This window comes from Pantherophis guttatus, chromosome 1 (genome assembly GCF_059756535.1).
Source record: "Pantherophis guttatus breed Tessera chromosome 1, ASM5975653v1, whole genome shotgun sequence".
Classification (NCBI taxonomy): domain Eukaryota; kingdom Metazoa; phylum Chordata; class Lepidosauria; order Squamata; family Colubridae; genus Pantherophis; species Pantherophis guttatus.
This window is the reverse complement of record NC_142063.1, coordinates 198,102,741-198,122,401: the sequence shown is the minus strand read 5'-3', so window position 1 is coordinate 198,122,401 and position 19,661 is coordinate 198,102,741. Positions and strand designations below refer to the sequence as shown.

Here is a 19,661-nt window from a genome sequence, read left to right as displayed (position 1 = left end):
GTGATAAACAATTGCAGCAGCTCAGGAGGCGTGCTAGGGATTAGAACTGAGTCACTGGACCACACCCCAGAGACTATATAATAGAGGGTGGTGGCCAGCGATCCCTGTGACGAACAAAAGTAAACCTTGGATAGTCACTAAAGCCTCGTCCGGAAACTGCTGAGAGAAATATTATTCTGATTGGACTTTTGTACACTAAGTATCTTATCTTTCTGTTTTGTGGAAATAAATGCACTTGGCAGACAGTGTGTAAATCGCTGCCAAGTTGGAGATAAAGACCTGGGTGTGTGCCAAAGTGTTTCCTTAACCCTCAGCTGGCTGTGTTTGTGTGTGTGTGTGGACGGGGACAGATCAAGAGGATGATTGGAGAAATGCAGAAATACGAGCTAGTTGAACATTCCATGTCGCCTTTAAAAATACGGGATTCATCTTAACAGTGCTTAACCTTCAGCGGTGTCAGTTTATATTTACTCTTATGCTTCTGCACCACTAGAGTCTCCTCTTTTTAGAAGATTTCCTTCGTGTTTATTCTCTCTTTTTCTGCCCAAAGATAAATACCATAAAACCTGAAACAGAACAGAAATACTGCTGTTGTTCAGTCCTACAGCTGGTTTATCTATCTTCTGTTGTAATAAATAACTCTGACTTAGATAACATAAGGAGCCTTTACTATTTTCTGCTTATGTGCCTTAATTAAACTTGGCGATAATGTACAGCACCTCTCTCCTTTAAGCTGGAGAAGGGGGAGGAATGCATCAGAATGAATCAGATTCCACCTCCCCTCACAACCAATGTTAAGCTGGTTGTGGTAAGGTAAACTGGCACAAGTTCAGGAAGAAAGGCAACACCAAATCATGGTTTGATTTAGATTACAGAACAAAAGGGGTACCAGTAATACCCTTTGCCCTATCAAGGCAAAACCCAGGTTGAATCATACCTGAGAATTACTAAAAATGGAAAGGGAAAGGTTTCCCTTCTAGAATGTCTGATTCTAGAGGGCGGTACTCACCCCTAATTCACAGCCAAAGACCCAGCATTATCTGAAGATCTTCTACGGTCATGTGGCTGGCATGATTGATGCCACGGTGGCGTAGTGGTTAGAGTGATTACTACAGGCTACTTCTGCTGAGTGCCGGCTGCCTGCAATTTGGCAGTTCGAATCTCATCAGGCTCAAGATTGACTCAGCCTTCCATCCTTCTGAGGTGGGTAAAATGAGGATCCAGATTGTTGAGGGGCAATAGGCTGACTCTATAAATCGCTTAGAGAGGGCTGTAAAGCACTGTGAAGCGGTATATGAGTCTAAGTGCTATTGCTATTTAACAATTGGACCTACTTTGGCTCCTGCTCTGTTTAGCTTCCATCTATAGATTTGGAAATAGTTTTCCAAACTACAAGAATGCACATTTGAAGCATGCCCTCCAGAATGTAGAGAGATCAATGTTGTCTACTCAAGCCTTTTATATATTGGAGGCAGCAGCAATTAAATGATGTAATACTAAAGACCGAGAACAATTGATGTTTAGTGACTGAGAGAACTCTTTAAAAACATGTCATTGATAGAGTCCTTAATACTATTTAAATTACTGAGAAACACTTTTTAGGTCTTATGATGTATCCCAAAGGTTGTTCACTGGTTGGAAACTTGTGTGAATAAAATTGAATCTGCATTGTGGCTTAATACAATGATTAAGTGATTAAAAACAATTTTCCGCTCCAACAGATTGGTCATTCTAATTTCTCCTGATAAATTTATTAGTATTGTAACAGAGATGTTTACAAAGTGTGCCCCTTTTTTCATTTGATTCCTCAATTATATTCAGTACATTATCATAACACACTGTCAGATGGAATTTTATAAGAATATAAAAGGGCTGTGCAATGTTTAAAATGTGATTTAGAAGCGGTACTTCAGAATGAGATATATATACTCTTTTATTGTTTTATCAATGTATAAAATACAAAGAAAATCAAAAATAGGAAATTAATTCGCTTAACTTCTGAATGCTTATGAATGCAAACCCAACATCTATCTGTGACTCATTAAAGCATTTGTGTCTTTCCCGGTTTGTGCTACAGCCAGAGGCGGGCTGCTGCCGGTTCGGACCGATTCTGGCGAACCGGTAGTTCCCAACCACTGGCTGGGCCCCACCCACCCACCCACCCCGGCGCTATCCTATCCTATATATCTAATTCTCTGGCTCACTCGCCCCACCCACACAGCCCAGCTGATTGCTGTGACTCACCTGCTCTACTCACCGTGGCTGCTCGAGAAGGTGTGCTGGAAGCCACTCGCATGAAATCGCCGTGTGTTTGAAGCTGCACACAAGCTCACATTTTCGGTTCTGCACTAGGTGAACTGGTTGTTAAATTATGTGAAGGCCATCTCTGGCCTCAGCCATATTTATTTTATTTATTGGTTCAATTTATATGCCACCCTTTTCCAGAGACTCAGGGCGGCTTACAATGCATTAAGCATTGTACAATGCGTTAAGCATAACTGCTTTAATGAATCAGACAGCAGAAACAGGTGAATTTGGGTGTTAGTATTTGATATTGTCATCCTCTAATTGAATATGTTTATTTGCAGGAGTGAAATCCAGCAGGTTCTGACAGGCTCTGGAAAACCGGTAGCAGAAATTTTGATGAGTTCAGAGAACTGGTAGCGGAAATTTTGAGTAGTTCAGAAAACCAGCAAATACCACCTCTGGCTGGCCCCAGAGTGGGATGGGAATGGAGATTTTGCAGTATCCTTCCCCTGCCACGCCCACCAAGCCACGCCCACCAAGCCACACACCTACCAAGCCACCCCCACAGAACCGGTAGTAAAAAAAATGGATTTCATCACTGGTTTATTTGACATAATCAGATTCAAAGTAGTGATATTATGTATGATTCTCAGGCACCGTCTCATCCCATTACTGAAATGTGCTTGGTTTCAGCAAACTTATATACTATTACACTTTCAACCCATTCCCAAAGTAATTTTAATGTACTGTCTCATATTTGTTTTTCAATTACTTTAAATTTACTTCTGAAGTTTTCTTTAACACAGCCATACAGAAATAGAGTCATCACAATGCATTAAAATAAATTCGGAGGCATCCATGTAGATAGCAACCCGCATTTATGGAGCTCTGAAGCAGAAACAGGTGTGTTTCTTTAAGCATTTCAAAAGCACAACAGACACATAAATAGATTTTAAATCTTTATCACTGCTAATTCTCTCAGTGGCTTACAAATAACCATTACGTTTCATTATTGGGGAACTGCCCTGGAAATGAGAAATGAAATTCAACCACTTCAACCTGATTCTTACTCTGCAGTGCTTCCCTACCCCCTGCTGAAAATAGAGTTGTGTATATCAATTTTGTCTAAAATGCCATTTTTTTTGTCTGGAAATCTCTAGCCCAGAGACTTGTCATTTCTGTCTCATTCAGTTTATTACATCCTGCCAGCTATGTCCAGATAAACGGTAATGAAGGTGGCTTCCGCTATTCTAAACCTCATCTTCTCTAGCAACAACCTTTCAAAAGCATGACCATTATGGACAGCCTTAAAACTTGATCCACCACTGATGACAGAAGACTTTAATTTGTGCTTGCCAGGCAGCAGAACTGATCTCCAAAAGGCACATCATAAGCCTTCTCCCTTTCCCCCCGACTTAGAGGACCAGTATGAAGGTCATTCCCTTGAAGCAGAAATTAAACTTTAAAGAGCAACACTGAAATATAACAAATAACCCCTGGAATTTTGGAGCATTTATTCAGACACTTGTCATTTGGCAAAGCATTTCATTTATCTCTGTACAAAACACTACGCTCAGTCCAACTAGAGTAAAGATATAGAGTTATAGATCTGCTTCCATTTGATTTCAAAAGCTGCATGTTTCCATCCATAATCACTGGACGTGGATGTATATCTAAGCAGCAAATAATTCTTCCCTGTATATTAAAAACATAACCCTCTCTCTCTTTTTTTTGACAGATGGATAAAAGACTCAAACAGTAGGGCCGTTTTTAGTTTGGGATACTTTCAATCCCTTGTTTTTCAAGGCAACAGTGGAAAATCTGCTATCTAAGGGAGATCTGCAAAGCACAGATCACAGGCTGAACCCACCCCTCAAAAAGGGCCAATGCAGGCCTCAAACCCTTAGGAATATGTTTCCTTCTTTTCAAAGTCCCACTTGTCCCTCTCTCCCCAAATCTTGATCTGTTCTCCAGATGTCTATCTTCAGCCCCAAAGGCAAGGGACAAAATTCAGCATCTGATTGGCAATATTTACTCCTTGCCTCACCACTCTGCCAAATAAAGGAAGGGCTAGGACAGGGGTGTCAAACTCAATTTCATTGAGGGTCTCATTAGGGCTGTGGTGGACCTTGGGAGGGCCGTGAGGGCGTGGCCAACTGGGTGGGCATGGCCAGCTTGACACCACTCCCCAAACTGCTGACATGTTTCTCTTTGCATTGGGTAAACTGGGCCGAAGCCATGCTAGCCTGATCTTTCCTCTCTGCATTGGGTAGACCAGGATGGCCCAGCAGGCCGGATCCGACCATGGGTCTTGAGTTTGACACCCCTGGGCTAGGAGAAGAAATAGCTAGGATTTGCTTTAAAGTCAAGACAATATACATTATCCTGGTTAAATATTAAATATGCATAATGAAACAATGGATATGCATCAGTTTTCTTTCATACTGTACATTCAACCTAACATGTAGTATTGGTCCATTTTGCACTTAATTTCACTTGCAAAATGTGGCTCATACACATGTAGCACAGTGATGCTAAGCCCACTTTTGCATTTCTGTGTTAACCACATTTGTATATGAAGCACAGGGAGGGAGCTGTGTGAACAACCATTCTCATAGGTCTTGTTCTGTCCCAGCTTCGGATTCCCAGAGAATGTGACACAGACCAAGCTTCGCAAACACTGTTTAATTCCGAACAAACCCCTTTCAAGAATGCAGGCTTCCCATGCAAAGGGTCCTTATCAAAGTTATTAAAAACAAAGTCCGGCAAAGGTTGCCAACCAGCCCAGAAAACCAGATATGAAAAGTCACTCGCTCTCCAAGATGCTCTGTAGTAATGAGACGTTGTTTCTAGCAAGAAAGCACTAGCTGCATGCAACTTAAATAGGCTAAGAGAGTGATCAATTATCCTCAAGCCCTACTCTCGAGTAGACCTCCTCCTCCTGAGTAGCCACTCCTGCCTTTTGGCAGCACTGCGTGCCTGAGCATTGAGGAGAGGCTCCTCCACTTCGCTCTCTCCACTGGAAGGATCTCGAGGTTCTGAAGGCCCTGGCTGAGTCTCTGCCTCTGGCACCACTTCCTCTTCGGCCTCCTCGCTGTCCGACGCGAGCACCAGCTATGCAAGCTGCTGGCGCGACACCACATCAGCCTCCTCGTCGTCGGGATCAGCCACGATCCGCGCAGGCCACTGGCGGGCCACAACAGGTCTGTGGATACCTTGACGAGTTCTTGGCCTGGTGAATTGTTGCCTGAACTGGAAGGATGGCAAGGAGAAGATGGAGAAAGTGCCATGAAAATATAAGAGTGCAATGTTAATCTCTGCTATTCAGTTGGAGCAGGGATAATTTAGGGAGATGATAACTATGCATGAGCAATTTGTACAAGATATTAAGTAGTGACAAACATTTATTACTGTTGTATAACATACTGTTATATAATATAATATTACTAATAATAGAAATATACTCTTTGTGATAGGAAAGCAAATACTGCAAAATACACTACTTAGTATATGCCAAATTCAGAGAAGCTGACAGCAGAGAAATTGGGGAATAATAGGTTGTGGTTGTTGTTTTTTTTAGAGGGGAAATTGGTGAGGAAATGATGCATCCTCTAAATTATAACAAATTGGCCTTTGGCGGGGGTTTCTGCAAACCAGCAGGATAGTATCCATTTCTCTGTGCAGAGAACTCTCCAAATAGCAATTGTTTGCATTTCTGTTTAAGCAGCTCCGAGACAAATATTCTGAAACAGATCGCCATCTAATTTAATTGGCTTCCAATGTGCAACCACGAATGGAAAATTCAGTAAGTGTTATGCTGCTGAAACTATTTAGGTCAAAAGCTCAGCTGGTAGAGCCCCTATCAGTCCTCATTGCTCTTGTGAAAAAAATCATTGTGTGTGTGTGAGAGAGAGAGAGAGGAGGGGAGAGAGGGAGAGAGAGAGAAACAGTTCTTTGCCATCACACCCTAGGAAGCGAGATAATTTTGCTTTAGCATTGCAAGTGAAACTTCTGTGCCATTTGTCACTGGTTAGATCATGAAGCGGGATTCATTTTTAAAAGAAGCTGCCAAAATGAGTAAATATAAAATTTCAACGCTCTCCAATTATACCAATGTGAAGCCAAATCTTTTTGTGTGTGTGTGAAAAAAAAAAGGAGAAAACATACATCACCTTTTTTCAGATGTTCCTTTCCCATTTAAATTAAGATCTGTGAAAGCTATACACTAGTTTGATTTTATGTACGTATAGTTTAGGAACCAAACATGTCATATCAAAATCAAATTAAAATGTTTCTCTGCTATCATCAGATCAGTTTGGCATTCCTAGGCACTGCATAACTGAACTGTCAAATCTCTTCTAAAGTTGAGATTGGGGGTCACTCAATACACCAATTTTAGAAACTGATTTTTAAAAAATCATTTGTCAGCAAAAGTACCATCAAATCAAAGCTGTAAAACCTGCAGCTAATAAGCAACATCAAGGAACTATTAGAAAGATGGCAAAATAAGGAACAAACACCACAAAGATTCAAGTACAAGTGCCCCAAGAGAGGCAAAAAACAACAACAACCCAAAACCCTGGTTCACCAAACCAGAAACAAGAACCTGGAGAGGTTTATTTGGTCAGGAGTGCATAATTCCTTCTGAAATTATATTGAGATAAATAAATACTGTTTAAATGTTCATTGCCACTATACTAATGATAAATGTAAACCCCCCAAATTCTTCTATTGATGTTAACTCCTCTCTTTTAAACTTATTTATTTTCTTGTTATAGGTTTAGCTATTATCCATCCATCCATCCATCCATCCACTCACTCATCCATCCACTCACTCACCCATCCATCCATCCATCCATCCATCCATCCATCCATCCATTTCCTTTTCTTTAACCATGTATTCTTGCTTCTGATGTTTTAATTCTCCCATCCCTCCACTTGAGTATGTGGTATAGGTAAGTAACATTTCCAGTTTTGTGTAGTGGTTAAACCACTGTACTAGAAACTAGGACATCATGAGTTCTAGTCCTCCCTAGCATCAATGCCAACTGGGTAATGTTGGCCATTTTTAATTGTACAAATAAAATCAGGATAGAAATATAAGAGTAAATAAATAAAATGTGAACAGAAGTTGAATTCATAGTGATATCAGATAGCAATAGCACTTAGATTTATATACCGCTTCACAGTGCTTTACAACCCTCTCTAAGCAGTTTACATAGTTGGCATATTTCCCCCAACAATTTGGATCCTCAATTAACTGACCTTGGAAGGATGAAAGGCTGAGTCAATCTTGAGCCAGTCAGGATCGAACTGCCAGAGTTGGCTTGCAATACTGCATTCTAATCACTGTGCCACCATGACTCTAGGTCAGTGATGGCTAACCTTTTTACCATTGTGTGCCAGGAGAGGGGGGGCGGGGAGGTTCATGCGCGCATGTGCCCACGCTCATGCACACGCAACCCCACCCACCCCCGCTCCTGGCACATGAGCCAGGCCTCGTAGGACCGTTTTTCTTTCTTACCTGGTTCCAGATCCTCTCTATGCATCTGGGAAGGGCGAAAACAGCTTTTCCCACTCCCTTGGAGGCCCTACGGAGGCTGAAAGGGCCCATTTCCCAACTCTCGCTGGGACAGGAAGTGACATTTTTTGCTGTCCCCAGCCTCCAGAACCTCTCTAGGAGTCTCTAGGAGCCTCTCTAGAAATCTCTAGGAGCCTCTCTAGAAGTCTCTGGAGGCTGGGGACAGGAAAAAATGTCACTTCCTGTCCCACCGGGAGTCAGGAAATGGGCCCTTTCAGCCTCCGTAGGGCCTCCAAGGGAGTGGGAAAGGCTGTTTTCGCCCTTCCCAGATGCATAGAGAGGATCTGGAGCCAGGTAAGAAAGAAAAGCGAGCCTTCCCCACTCCCCCAGGCCCTCCAGAGGCAGGAAACAGCCTGTTTCCCTGCTTCTGGTGGGCCCAGAAGGCCTGAAAATTAGCTGGCCGGTGCGCACATGCGCCTCAGAGCTGAGCTGGCGTGCCCACTAATATGGCTCCGCGTGCCACCTGTGGCACGCGTGCCATAGGTTTGCCATCACGGCTCTAGGTGCTTACACTATCTCTGCATGTTCCCCTACCTTTCTATTATCCTTGTAAATATCTATCGTGTTTCCCCAAAACTAAGACCCTGTCTTATATTTTTTTGAACCCTGAAATAAGTGTTTGGTCTTATTGCCATGTGCTCAAAAGCCCAATTGGGCTTATTATCAGAGGATGTCTTATTTTGGGGGAAACAGGGTACTTAATCCTTTATTTGCTTTAGTGGTATGTGTTAAGTATCATTTCATTATAGGGATATAGCTGAACTATTGACTATGGAAGTTAAAAGTGTGCAAGATTAGAAAACTGCAATGAAGCATAATTAATTATTTGCATCTGTCCTCACTAAAGAAGACATATGGTAGATTCAGAATTGAAAGGAATTAATCAAATAGTGGTAAAAAGAGGTGAAGGTCTAGATTTTGTTTGCAGAGAAATCAGAAGTGAAAGAACATCTATCCAAAAGTTCTTAAGTTATTCACATGTTCAATGGCTAATTTCCAACCAAAAATGTACAACATATATTCCTAAATTTTGCATCTGTGCCAGAGGACTGGAAGGCAGCCAGTGTAAAATAGATTTTTAGAAAGTCATTTCCAAAATTACACTTACCTTAATTTATGCTTTGAGAAAATTGAAAGACTATTGAACCAACTGAGAAAAATCCCACAATGAAGAAATAAATAACAGATTCATCTAAGGATCTATAAAGTGTGCCCTTAAATTTGTCTATAAGTCACCTGGAGTTAGAGGTGAGCCTCTAACTCAAGATCAAAGTACTTATGATACTGAATGTTAAGAAAAATATTTATTTAGTCAAAATAAATAGCAAAAAAATATACATGAATATTTCCACCATTATGAAGTACATGGATGAAATTAAACAAACTGGTAAATACTGGGACAATAAATCCCAATTTTGTATATGCTGTAATGGGTCTTGAGATGGTAGTGAGTAGGAAAGCAAGGAATCTTAGTGTAGGAAAAAAGAATATATCAATCTACTGAAAATTTCACCTAGCAGATATGAATAAGCAAATTCTATTCTTGTCCAAGCAACTGAGAAAGAAAAAATATGAACAGGAAATACAGTGATGAGTATCTGAACATGTGGGCTAGAGATTGTCCTACCCTTAGGACTCAGATATTTCTGCTGAAGAACTTTGTAGAATTGTAAATTTATGCTACCTTATGGTACAGGACACATACAAAATTCAATAAATAATTCTGGATTAATTTTTTGGGATATAAAATTTAGTTCTGAACTTCTTTTAAAATGGAAGTGGGGATGAAGGAGAGGCATGTACAAATACAATATAACTTTCTTATTTACTCAACATGTGAAATTCCATCCTCTAATGGATGAAACATTGGAGATATTTAACTCAATGGACTCTGCACTTTCTGTACACTTATTTGGCAACCTACAGTTGCCAAAAGTTTGAGAAATGCTGTTTTAGCATTCTGGAAAAAGAAGGGCATTCATTCATTCATTCATTCATTCAAATTTATTGGCCACCAATCTCCAGTGAAGTACAATGATGATTCCAACCAGTGGTGGGTTTCAAATTTTTTTACTACCGGTTCTGTGGGTGTGGCTTGGTGTGCGTGGCAGGGGAAGGCTACTGTAAAATCTCCATTCCCTCCTCACTCCAGGGGAAGGTTACTGCAAAATCCCCATTTCCTCCAGATCAGCTGAGACTCGGGAAGCAGAGAATAGATGGGGGTGGGGCCAGTCAGAGGTGGTATTTACCAGTTCTCTGAACTACTCAAAATTTCTGCTACCGGTTCTCCAGAACTGGTCAGAACCTTCTGAAACCCACCTTTGATTCTAACGCTTGAGATGGATTTCTAATATGACTAGGCAGAAAATAAGAATCTTCTACACAGTTGTGGAAGGGTATTTCAATCACACTAATACATTTCCTGGTAATGCGCTTCTCTTAATGGTATTTAGCTGGCATTTTGCTTAGTAGAATTCCACTTACTTAACCAAAGTACTAAAGGTGATGCCAGAGCTGAACTGGTGCAAACCTCTTCATTCCCAGAGGTCATAGGGAGATCTCTTTATAGAATCACTAGCAGTTAACTCAACCCTCAACAACTAAAACAAAAACCAGAATTTGGGAAATGGAATTGCACCAATCTCTCCTCTTAACACCATCATTTATGTGCAACTGTATTAACTGGATTTAGAAGGGATCGTCGGGACTCTTACATTATGATGAGTTTGGTTTTGTTTATACCTTGTCCTTCTTGTGAGTGAAGCAGGCTTTAATAGACAGCAGCTTATTCAGAATGTTTTAAAAAAGAAAGAAAGTTGCATTGTGAAAAGTCACATTTATCTCTAAATTCCACAAATGCCAACCGATACCCAAATATAAATTATAGTGAAGATTTAAAGTAGCATTTTAAAATGTCATGAGAGCACCAAAGAGGATTTTCAAGATGCTGGATATTTCACATAACAGCAGGATCCTGCTAGTGGCAACGTATTCCCTTCTTCGCATTCTGAAAGCTGCACATTTATTCCTGTCCTCTGCTTCTTGTTCTTTAGTTAGCTAGTGATCTGCAGAATATTTGTGCTGCCCTTTGGTATAAATCCTCCATCACTGCACAACGGATAATGGTATAATTGCTTCTTATTTTCTGTTATCATAATTTGATGAACTGTCTTCCTCTAACATTTCCAAGCCCCATCTAGCAAGAAGTAAGAACCAGACAGATTTCAGAAAGGGATCTTTAATGCGAGTCAGAATAATACCATAATCTTGAAATCTGTAAATTAAGTTTTAGGCAGACTTATAGCAAACCAATTAAGGCAGAATCTCTTTGAAATGTTTTCTTCCTTCCTTCCCAGAGCCTCCAACTCTGGACTATGCTGCCTTTTCTTCCACTCGCAGGAACTCTCCTGCTCATTCCTGTAGATACACATAAACATAAAATTATAATCAGAAGAGAGCCAGTAATGGTTAAGGCGCCAAGCTAAAAGCTGGGAGACTCTGAGTTCTTGTCCTATCTGAGGCATAATGCCAGCTCTGTGATCTTGGGGCAGTTGCACTCTCTCAGCCATAGAAAGGAGGCAATGGCAAACCACTTCTGAAATCTTGGCTAGAAAACTGAGACTTGTCCAGGGAGTCTCCAGGAATCAAGACTGCCTAAAAGGCACAAACAAAATAAATAAACAAAACAAGAGGAATTACCATTTGCAATTTCCAATGCCTGATGTAATCACCAAAAGTGATTTTGAATGCCTTGGCCTCCAAAAGTGGTCAACATTTATCATAGTAAAAATTAATTATTACATACACTCAGAGTAATATTAAATATATAGCACTATATTCAATTCCTGGTAACATGTTCATATTTGTGCTAGTTTCTTGGCAATAACATGGAAGTAGAATGCCTTTGCCTTCCCGGATGTCATCCGTGAGTTGATTCTCCATAGCTCCCAAGAATTTCATGATGGTGAGAGCTGTTAAAAAGTGGCTCAGCCTGCCTCCTAGAGTTGTGAGCACTCCATTTCTAAAGATTTTTAAGGAAGGACTGGAGACCCATTTCTTTGGGCTGGTGTGTGGATTCCTACTATGGCCAGGCAGTTGAATTAAAAGATCTCTAAACTCTCTTCCAGGGACATGGTGGCTCAGTGGTTAAGATGCTGAGCTTGTTGATCAAAAGGTCAGCAGTTCAGCGATTCGAATCCCTAGTGCCGGGTAACAGGGTGAGCTCCCTGTCAGGGCATTTATTAATCCCATGTTTGGCTCTGGGACTAATTACCCTGGTTTAGAGGAGGAGATGAATCAAGGCTTATCCTTGTTTGCAATATTCCGAAAAGAAACGCGAGAAAGGTTTCTAATAAAACTCATTTATTTGTTATAAAGAAAATAAAACACCTCACTAACTAAGAAAAGTTAATTGCTACATTTTTGAAAATAATTCTTGCTGGCTATGTCAGCCGGACCTTGCTGGAAAGAGAACAAAGAAAAGAGTGTGTGAAGGAATGTGGGTGGATGCGGAAACACGTAGCTTACTGATAAGAAGTTGGCAAAGCTACGGAGAGTCTGACAGTCCAGAAATAATGAGCTCAGCTGGTAAATAAAATAACGCAGTGACATTCCCCTTCTTTGCCAGTTGAGCGAATATCAGTACATCATCAAATAAGGCACATCTTCTTGCGTAGATACTCATGTTGAGCTGCTGGAAGTGGTTTGTTGAGCATATCAGCAATTTGATCATGTGTAGATACATATTGCATTTTGACAAAACCTTTTTTCACTAAATGTTTTATGTTTTGATAACGGATGTCAATGTGTCTGGACCTAGAACCTGTGAAATGAGATTCAGAAATATAAACCACCGATTCATTGTCTTCCATCACGGTGATCGGTCGGATCGGGTGTGTCCAGATATCTGTGACTAAAGCATCAAACCAAGTTAGGGAATTACATGCATCTGAAACACAAGCATATTCAGCTTCAGTAGATGAACAAGAAACAAAATTCTGTTTACGTACTTGCCAATAAACAGGACATCCATTTAAGAACATCATATAACCTGAAGTACTTTTACGTGATTTCTTATCACTTGCCCAATCAGAATCTGCATAACAACATAATTCTGCATAATCAGTATGTGTTGGTTCTAACAATAACTTCAAATGTTTGGTATATTTTAGGTATCTCAATAATTTCTTAATACATGTCCAATGAAACTGTTTTGCCTTACCTACGTGTCGTGATAAGAGATTAACACTAAGTGCAATGTCGGGTCTGGTCCAACTACTAATGTACAATAGTGACCCAATGACTGAATGATAAAGTGTTTGATCCTGGAACTCAGGACTTTCTTCTTGTGTCAAGTTGTGAAAATCTGTTTGCATGGGTGTCTTTGTTGTGTTAGCATCTTTCATGTTGCAATGATGCAAAACTTGTTCAATTTTATCTTCTTGTGAAAGACTAAACCCCTTCTGTGTCTTTTCAATCTGAACACCTAAATAAGTGCTAATGTGACCTAATGATTTCAATGTGAAGTATCTCTGCAAAGCTTTGGCAAAAATTTCACTCATTTGCTTATTTGGACCAATATAAACAATATCATCAACATAAACAAGAACTATCTCATATGCATTGTTAGATCTTTTTGTGAACACGCACTCATCAGTTTCGGACTTAATAAAGCCCATTGAATTTAGTTTGTCAGTAAGACATAAATACCACATTAAACCAGATTGTTTCAGACCATAGAGACTTTTGTTTAGGAACCAGGTATCCCCTTCTTGCTGTCGGAATCCTGGAGGACTTCTCACGTAGATCTCTTCGTCTAGGTCTGCATGTAGATAAGCCGTGTCAACATCAAACTGGAAAACTTCTAAACCAAGGATAGTTGCAGTTGCTAAAGCAATTTTTACACTCTCAGTTCTGACTGTCGGTGAGTAAGTATTTGTGTAGTCCTCAGGATAACGTTGAGCGAAACCCTGAGCTACAAGTCTGGCCTTGTACAGTGACTCACCATTTGGTTTCTTTTTGATTCTGTAGACCCATCGAGTGCCAATGACCTTTTTGTTTGCTGGAGGTTTTGCAGGTGTAAATACTTTAAGTTTCTTTAGACTGTCCATTTCAGCCTGCATTGCCTCATACCATTTGTCTTGCTCTGAATCAGGGAGCTGCTTGATTTGTGTGAAATTATCAGGTGGAAGTGTAACATTGCAAATCAAAGGCAAGGGTGCTTTTGTCAGTTGCCAAGAATATCGTTGCGGAGGAATTCCTTTTGTGGCCCTCTTGGAACGTCTCGGAACAACTGTCCAGTCTTCTTCTGCTTCGTCCTCGTCCTCACTTTCGTCGCTAGCGTCAGCATCCGCGGCTTGCGAAGACGGAACATTGGGTTGAGAAGAATCAGTGGAATCTTGATCATCAATCTGCGTGGTATCAGCAGTATCATCTCTGGGAAAATAAACTCCAGGATCATTGGAATGAATCCTGGACCAGTCAATATCTTCTTCAAAATTAGCAGATTGGGAAATCACAATTACATGTTTAGAGTCAATAAATTTGCTCCACTTTGAGTTATCATCAATACCCATAAATCTCAGTCTCTTTGCTGCTGGACCTCCTTTTCTTCTTTGAGCTAAGGGAATGTTCACCATAGCATATGAACCAAAAATATGAATGTTTTTAAGATCGGGCTTGTAGCCATACAACATGAAGAAAGGAGTCTGATTTGTTACACTGCTCCAAGTACGGTTGACAATGTAATTTGCGTACTTGATAGCTTCACCCCAGTATATCTTACCAAGGTTGGCGTCTTCTAGGAGACAACGCATCATGGTTTGCAGTACCCCTTGTCTTCGTTCTACGACTCCATTATGAGCCGGTGTGTAAGGCGCCGACGTCTGATGAATAATTCCATTCTTACGCATCCAGTCCTGGAAACGCTGAGACATGAATTCGGCACCACGATCACTCTGGATTCTGGCGATGCGAACTTGGTGTTGGGTAGAAACAAGGGTTGCAAAGTCTTTAAAGATCTGAAAAGTCTCTGATTTTTCTTTCATAGGATATACATATCCATATCTAGAGTAATTATCAACAATTGTTAGAAAATATTTTCTACCACCAAATGATGGTGGGAATGGACCAACTATGTCAATGTGAACCAAATCAAAAATGCGTGTTGACAGGCGTGTAGCGTGTTTGGGAATGGCTGCTGCTTTGGATTTGGCCTTCTTGCATACAGCACAATCCAAAAACACCTTACACCCCTTTAGATTCAAACCTTTTGCGAACTCCGGCATCTTCCTAAGAACACGGAAACTGGCATGCCCCAATCTTCTATGCCATTTGTGGATACACCTGGAATGCAAAGGTTTACCAGTTAGTGAATTCTCAACATTAACATTTTTATGCGGAACCTCAGGCTTGCTCTGAGCAACCTGTTTACCAATTCTATTTTTGTTGGCTTTAGGAGCCTTTGGAATAGCAACAGGATCTCTCACTGGAGCATCTCTCTCTGGGCCTGTGCCTTCCCTTTTGGGAGTTTGCATACTTGCCTGTGTTTGTGGTTTAGGCTTTGGCTTTAAGTAATAAACACCACCAATTAATATGGTTTCAGCAACAATATCTCCATCTTTAACTATGTAACTTGCTTTTTCAAGGTGGTGAACCTGAAATTTTAATGTTCTAGACAAGTGACTCTGACTAAGCAAATTACTGGTTGCTGTTGGTATGTAATAAACATCAGGAATGAATGCATCGAGCTCTTCAACATAAACAGTTCCTTTTCCTTTGACCTGACAAGGATGATTGGAAAAAGAATAAAGTTCACGTAGTTCTGGTTCTGGCTCGTGCATCTCTGTGAAAAGTTCCTTTCTGTAGGTAACATGCAATGCTGCACCACTGTCCAAAGTCCACAGGAGTCGTCTGTCGTACTCTGGTTGAGGTTGTGGATCATTGGTTAAAGCCAATGTGGCGAGTGGAGTTTGTGGATCACGCCGGAAACCACTACGACCTTGTCTTCCACCTCTGCCTCTGCCTCTGGAATCTGTTCCTCTGGGCTGGTATGTGACAGGAGCTGGAACTCGTTGGGGACAATCCCGGGTGGCATGTCCCACACGATTGCAGGTGTAGCATCTTGGCATCCTTGGAGCGTAGGTCCTTCCTCGGAAGGGGCGCCTAGCTGGAGCTCTTGATGCGGGTGGTCCTCTCAAGTGTGGTGTGGCCAGCATGAATGCCTCTTCTTCAATTAAAAGTCTACAGACATTGTCCACTGTGCGTTGAGCAATAGGGACTTGGTTAATCTTTGTAACAGCATCTTTCCATTCATAATTCAAAGAGTTAATAATGATGCTGATCATTTGAATATCTTCAATGTTATGGCCTCTTTCTCTCAATTCTGTTCTCAGACCTTTCAGTTTGGTCAAATGTCCTCCAATTTGTTCACCGGGTTTCAATCTCGAACCGTGGAGTTCAGACATGAGTAAACATGAAGATTCAATTGAGATAGGCCTGTAGCAATTTTCCAATTCAGCCCAAATTTGTCGGGCTGTTGTATTTGGTGGAAAAGTGACCTGCAGTTCAGTATCCATGGACATCAATAATGTTGTGCGAGCCCTTATCTCTAAATCTCTTATTGCAAAGTCCCATGGTTGAGCAGGTGGGTTAAATACCATACAGTGACTGCCTTCTCTAAGAAGCAATAGTGTAATCTCACTGACCCAGGCTTTGTAATTGTGTCCTGACATTTTTAGTTTTGACTCACCAGTTAGTGGAGAGACAGAAAATGCCTGGTGAGGAGCCTGCACTTGGTACGCTGGCTGTGCTGGCAGAAATGCCTATGGTATTTGCTGTGCCTGTTGTGGACCTAAAAATGGTCTTGGTTATGCCATTGGAGGTGGGCCAGGAGGTGGCCCTATTTGCACTTGTGGCTGGGGCACATATGCAGGCATTTGTAGCTGCTGTGGCTGATGCACTGGAATCTGCTGTAATCCAGTTGCCATTTGTGCTTGAGCTGCAATATTGGCATGACCTGCTGGAGATGTAGTCATTTGCCTTTGCTGTGTTCCATCTAAAAAGATACCAACACCGCCAGGGGGTGTTTGAGTTTGGGCCTGTGGAAACACTTGTGGCATTTCAGCTTCCTGTAGTAAATTACTTTTGCCAGCAGATGGTGCTGCACCTTTAGCTTCGGGCAGCTTTGCATACGGGGCATTGTATGCTTTAGAGTAGGAGTGGTTATGTAAGACATGTGTAACTTGATCAGGGAGACTTTCATGTGACGTATGCAGTGCTCTTTGCCTTAAGTGGCCTGACACAGAATCCACCAGGGGGAGTGTCTTTGGCTCTGAGCAAGAAGACAATATGGCGCTTTTTGAAAAATTTAAGTTATCTCCCATATCTTGCTCAAGCATAGATATAGCCATTTTTGCCTGGGATAGCTGCTGTTCATAGAGTTTTATACGGTCACGAAAAGCTTTCATAGCCATCTCACGCTGAGTGAGCTTAGAGCTTCGAGGAGAATAATGAATTGTTTCTCTCTCTGTGTGGGAGGAATTTTGCTCAGCAGTGTGCTTTGGCCTTGCATTGAGCGTTACAAATTCAGAAGGTTCTGGGAAGACTTTTTCAGAGCTTGGAAGATCAGAAGAAAATGTTACTGACCTCAGTCGTAAATCATCATCTTCAAAAACAGCTTCTGTCTTATCTGTCTCCATTTCTGTTCCCACGGCTTTTTCTTGTTCCAGGCGTGTGGCTGTAGTAAGGGGCTGGAAATCTGGAAACCTCCTTTCTGCCACCTTCTCAGCAAAATACATTTTGTATTTGTTTTACTTCTGTTTCGGCATCTCAGCAATATAATTAGCGTACCTCAGTAGCTAAAAACTAATTGCCTATGCGCTCTTATCAGAAATAACAAAACAAGGAAAAAAACCATAAATCAAACCATCCGAGCTGCCAGATGTCAGGGCATTTATTAATCCCATGTTTGGCTCTGGGACTAATTACCCTGGTTTAGAGGAGGAGATGAATCGAGGCTTATCCTTGTTTGCAATATTCCGAAAAGAAACGCGAGAAAGGTTTCTAATAAAACTCATTTATTTGTTATAAAGAAAATAAAACACCTCACTAACTAAGAAAAGTTAATTGCTACATTTTTGAAAATAATTCTTGCCGGCTATGTCAGCCGGACCTTGCTGGAAAGAGAACAAAGAAAAGAGTGTGTGAAGGAATGTGGGTGGATGCGGAAACACGTAGCTTACTGATAAGAAGTTGGCAAAGCTACGGAGAGTCTGACAGTCCAGAAATAATGAGCTCAGCTGGTAAATAAAATAACGCAGTGACACTCCCATTACTTGTCCCAGCTTCTGCCAACCTAGCAGTTCGAAAGCACATAAAAAATGCAAGTAGAAAAATTGGGACCACCTTTGATGGGAAGGTAACAGTGTTCTGTGCGCCTTTGGAGTTTAGTCATGCTGGCCACATGACCACGGAGACGTCTTCGGACAGCGCTAGCTCTTCAGCTTTGAAACGGAGATGAGCCCCTAGAGTCAGGAATGACTAGCTCATATGTACGAGGGGAACCTTTACCTTACTAAACTCTCTTCCAGCCCTATCATTCTATTTTATTATTGTATTCCTTGTCTAGCCTAGGATACCCTGGAATATCTAGTGGTTCCTAGCCAAGTACTGTATTAACAGGATCAACCCTGTTTGCTTTTTTTGAGATCAGCCAAGGTTTGTTAGGTCCACTAACAGCTCTGCTTTTCATTAAATCCAATTTAGGGTTTTTTTGTATTGGTTCCATTCACGTTTTGTTCCTGTTCCTGGATATATTTTGGAACCTAGTCTCCAGCACGCCAGCGAAATGTAACTCTTGGTCCAAAAAGCAGCATTCTCCTATTAAATCTCAATAGACATAAATCTCTCTTTAGTCAAGAGTAGATCCCCTGTTATAAACCGTACTTAAAAGGCAAACCTGCAAAAAGCAAGCAATGCAACAATCATCTCTTGAATTTAATTACATTGAAATGCTGCTTACACTAATGTTGGCTCCAAGTTGTAAAGAAATACTTATTTGGGAAAAGTTCTTGAAAGTGTACACAGAAGAGTAGTTCTGTTGTAATCTATGATGCTTGCACCTGGCACAGCTGCTTGTTGCAGCCTACTAAATAATGCATCCATACATTTTTCAAAGGAGATTAAAACACAACTTTAAAAATTAATCCATGGAATTTATATCTTCCAGGGCCATTGAATAAATGTATATGGAATCAACAGAAAATAGAGTAAACAGAATCTGTTTGGTGATCCCAGTTCCAAACGTTTTGAACACTGAACTGCTGGGCAAGCAGTGTCCAAAAGCCCTATGAGCACATCTGGAATTTCAAAAGCATGTCACACTCAGTTTCAGAAATAGCTGCTGGGCATAGTCATTAGCGAAACATCCCATGACCTGAGGCAAATTGGTGGCATTTCTGAGAAACCAGCCATATTTGGCAGCAAGAAGAAGAAATAAGCAATGTAATAATCAGTGACAGTAAGAACTAATAAGTCATCATAAGAATGAATTCTTCCAAGGGCTTCCATCAACTATCAAATTAAGTTTGAGATTTTAAGGCACAGGAAAAGATGGAGAAATGTCAGAGATGGACAAGCAAGTTATTATGACATGGTATATCTGTGAATTTGTCTCAAACCTATTTTAGTAACAAACTTCTTGCGTGGGCTCAAAAGCACTGGGACTGTTGTTTAGGAAATCCAGATGCTTTCAGGTAAAATATCATTTCAGACTCATTCTTGCCCCTAGCATGTCCCCATGACTTATTAAGTGGACTTACATAAACCCACAGAA

The 19,661-nt window shown here is 41.0% G+C and overlaps 2 long non-coding RNA genes across 3 annotated transcripts in view; one reads left to right on the top strand and one right to left on the bottom strand.

Moving 5' to 3' along the window:
* Nucleotides 1-19,661, top strand: part of LOC117674398 (uncharacterized) — a 55,666-nt gene that overhangs the window by 21,705 nt on the left and 14,300 nt on the right. The gene's annotated exons all lie outside the window — the stretch shown is intronic.
* LOC132711134 (uncharacterized) overlaps nucleotides 11,051-19,661 on the bottom strand; it is a 32,115-nt gene continuing 23,504 nt past the window's right edge. Inside the window, exon 3 of the long non-coding RNA XR_009621968.2 lies at nucleotides 11,051-11,245. This is a non-coding gene — a long non-coding RNA (uncharacterized LOC132711134). The remainder of the gene's footprint in view (nucleotides 11,246-19,661) is intronic.